Source organism: Rattus rattus, chromosome 14 (assembly GCF_011064425.1).
Source record: "Rattus rattus isolate New Zealand chromosome 14, Rrattus_CSIRO_v1, whole genome shotgun sequence".
In the NCBI taxonomy this organism is placed as follows: domain Eukaryota; kingdom Metazoa; phylum Chordata; class Mammalia; order Rodentia; family Muridae; genus Rattus; species Rattus rattus.
In genome coordinates, this window is record NC_046167.1 from 72,594,377 (window position 1) to 72,598,540 (window position 4,164).

Below are 4,164 nucleotides of genomic sequence, written 5' to 3' on the forward strand. Positions count from 1 at the left end.
GGGGGGGTGGATGGATAGATGGGTGGAGGGTGGGTGGATGGATGGTTGGTGGATGGGGGGTGGGTGGAGGGTGGGAAGGAAGGATGGAAGGATGGAGGATGGATGGATGGATGGTTGATGGATGGATGGATGGATGGATGGATGGAGGATGGATGGATGGATGGATGGATGGATGAATGGTTGGATGGATGGAAATCCAGGCTTATGTCCATGTTTTCTAAACGACATTGACACTTGGAAGAGAAGCCAAGCTAGTTCCTTAACTTAGCTCACCCTCCTCTAGCAAGACTTAGCCCTTCAAGAAGCCCTCCATGATGAGCTACAGCCATCGATGGTGCCCGTTATCAACAGGAAGGGGTGTACCGTGGACTTGTGGGGCAAAGTGTGTCTATTGAGTCCCAGGCAAGAACAGGTAGAAGTTGGGAAGATGCAAAGAGTACAAATGTGTAGGCTGACCTAGTGCCACCCTCACCTGGCTACATAACCAGGACAATTCCTGGCCCCTTTGGGCAGCTCTTTACCCCTCTGTATACATGGATCGAACTCCCTCTCTGTAGTTAGAGAACTACTGAAGAGGTGAAGTATGTGAGCGCTCCAGAGAGAAGAGGCTGCCTGGGCTTCTCTCCCCTAGGGCTTCTCAATGGCATTGCCCTTCCTTGACTCCAACCCCTCCTTCATACCTATGTTTCCTTGGGTTTCCAAGACCCTTTCCTGACCCCAACCCTGTCCACCTTTTATGTGACTTCCCAGTCCTTGCCTTCCACAGGACCATTAGATACGACCACTCTCTGGAGCTCAGTGATGGGACTTCTCACCTTGGCTGTCCCTTTGGGACCCCATGTACATCCACGACTTTTCTCACAAAACAGAAGGAGATTATTTACTGATTCACAATTGTAGGCAAAGCATTAGGCCCTGGGTCACTTCCCCCTGCGTATTTCAAAGGCACCTCACCTTTAACAACCTTACCTTTAACAACCTTGCCTTTAACAACCTTGCCTTTAACAACCTTACCTTTAACATGTCCACACGTGCACTCTCCAGCTCCTCCCTGACCTGCTTCTCCCTTCTCAAGCAAAGGATACATCCTGGGCTTCAAAAGCCTTGGCCATCCTTGGCCCCTCCTTTGACCATGCTTCTTCTCATGGGAGACACTCTAGAGTCTTAGCTACAACACATGACCACCATCCAATTGATAGTACTCATCGTCCCTGTCTCACATGACCCTGCTGCTATAGTCTCCATCGGGACAACTGGAAAAGCTGCCTAGATCTCTTTCCTACACCCACCCCACCCTCTTTCTCCCATCAGCTCTCCACAAACAGCTTCAGTGGGCTGTGAAAATGTATACCCTCTGTGTCACACCCAGGATAGAACCTTCTTTAGAGTGACCCGCTAACCTGGCCTTGTCAGCTTCCGTGTCCCTCTAGCTTTCCACTTCCCCATCCCCTACCTTCTCTTAATTCCACCCCTGTTTGTCTTAGCATTTTATTTAGATCTACTATTTCTAGCAAACAAGGCACTCAGCGTGCTATTTCCATGACCTCAAATGCTCCCTTCTCTTCTGGACAAGTTGACACCATGAGACCTCATCTAAAATACCATTTCCTAGAGGCTTTCTTCCTTATCTGTCTGACCCTTCCTACACTAGGTCATTGCCACACGCCACAGGGCTTTCTGTAGAAGCCATTGGCTTGGTTATGATATGATAGTCAGCTGTGGTTTCTTGAACACCATCTTCCTCCTCTACGCATGAGTTCCTTCTGTTGACCTTTGCCTGTTGGGTCTCTGGTAGAGTATTCACACATAGTAGAAGTTGCCAGGGGAACAGGCAAAGAATGGTCCACAGTAATATTTTAAGGGCTAGCCTGCCAATGAGCTTCAAGGAGTAATTTGGACTGATGACTCCCAGAGATGACCACCGAGTCTCTTAATCAAATTCCCTCTGAAAGCCCAAGAAACCCACTTTGACATTTTGGGAGTCTATGGCAGGTGAGTCTCTTAAGTCACAGCCAACTACCTAGAGGTACAAGATCTCTGGTGCAAATGGAGCTGCATGATGAGAGAGACAACCAATCAGGGCTCAAGACCACAGTGCCCAGGGGACAACCTGCCCCATCAGAAGATTCCTGCAAATGTGAAGTTTCTGGAGCCTTTCTTAGCAGCACAGTTGGGGTGCATGAAGCCTGGGGGAAGGACCAGCTGAGGTGGAATTTCAAGTCCATTCTGTGTTACCATGTTCCAATAAAGTTATCAAAGCAGATGCTGCCTTGGTGTCTGTCTCTCTGTCTCTGTCTCTGTCTCTGTCTCTGTCTCTGTCTCTGCCTCTCTCTCTCTCTCTCTTTCTCTCTACTTCTTCTGTCTGTCTGTCTGACCCTCCCTCTCTCTTTTCCTCCCTCTTACCCTCCCTCTCTCCCTGGAAAGAAAATACTCCCATATTTTATCATGTGATACCTTGATTTAGAAGGGGGGGAAACGTCATGAGAAACATCTGAGATAAAGGACTGAACGTTGCGAGCAGCCAAATTGAAAGTTAAGACAGGGCTGAGGAGATGGAGGAACACTTACCCTCCACGTGAGAGGCCAGGAGTTCGAGTCCCCCTCTCTCATCTTAAAGGGATTAGTGTGGGTATACATACCTATAATTCTAGCACTACAGGGAAGAGGCAGTAAGATCCTGAAGGCTCACTGGCCAGCAGTGTCAAAAGTGAGCTTCAGGCTCAGCAGAGAGTCCCTGACTCAGGGGTGGGGGGTGGGGGGCTGGAGAGATGACTCAGCGAGCAGTGAGTGCTCTTCTCTAAGACCCAGGTTGAAGTCCCAGATAAGACCTGGGTTTAATTTCCAGCACCCACATGACAGCTCACAATTGTCTGTAACTCCAGTTCCACTGAATTTCACACACACACACACACACACACACACACACACACACACACACACACACACACACACACACACACACATACACACACACACACACACACACACACACACACACACACACACACACACAGACACACACACACACACACACACACACACACACACACACACACACACACACATACACACAAACATACATACACATACACATACATATAGACATGCATATACACATATATATACACACATATATATACATACATATACATACATGTATATGCACACACATATACACACACACATATACACACACGCACACACACATACATACACACAAACGTACATGCACACACACACAGACACACGCACACATACACACATACATACACACACATGTACATGCACACACATACACACACATACATACACACATACACACAGAGACACACATGCACACATACACACACAGATACACACACGCGCACACACGCACACATACACACATACATACACACACACGTACATGCACACACAATGAGTAAAAACAAAAGAAAAAAGTATGGAAGTTTCCCAGCAGCGCCAATTCCTCTTAATGTGTCAGAGCCATGAAAAGCCAAGCCTTGGAGGTGGGAATTACCTTAAGGCAACATGCTGAGATTCAGGGTAAAAACACCTGAGGAGATGCCATCCAACCCACTCCACGGTCTGATGTCTCTGTTTGTCGCTGTCTTGGGGAAGGCTATCATTTCCGGCTCGCCTGGTGGCCTAAGTGTGCAGCGGGTGTTTGGCAAATGTACTTGTGAAGTGGATTTTCAAACTTGTCAGAGGCAGGAATTTATTACACAGGGGAAAACATGTTCAGGGTGGAAATGTCCGTCCATCAGGGGAGACCCACACTGAGCGGGGGAGGGGCAAGTAAGGCAAGAGGAATCCAAATCCCAGAGATCCCAATGAAAGACTTCAGAAAAGGTCACAAGGGAGGGAAGGGGTTGGAGTGGAGAACAGGTTTGGGTAACTAAGCATCCAGCTGGGAAGAGACCCTGGTATGGGAGGGCTAGAGCTGGAAGTTGAAGGAATCCTGATGGCATGCCTTTCCTAAGAACCAGAGAAAAGCTTACAGAAACACTGCTCCTCTCAAACAGCGTTTATTATGTCAAGAGAGAAGGTCAAAGCCGTACGAAAGGCTTGGAAAGGTGAACACAGGAAGGTGAGTCCTTCCAGTCAGTTCTTGAAGGGACTGCTTTTTCCTTGGTCACAGTCAGGAGTGTGAGTACCACCCCC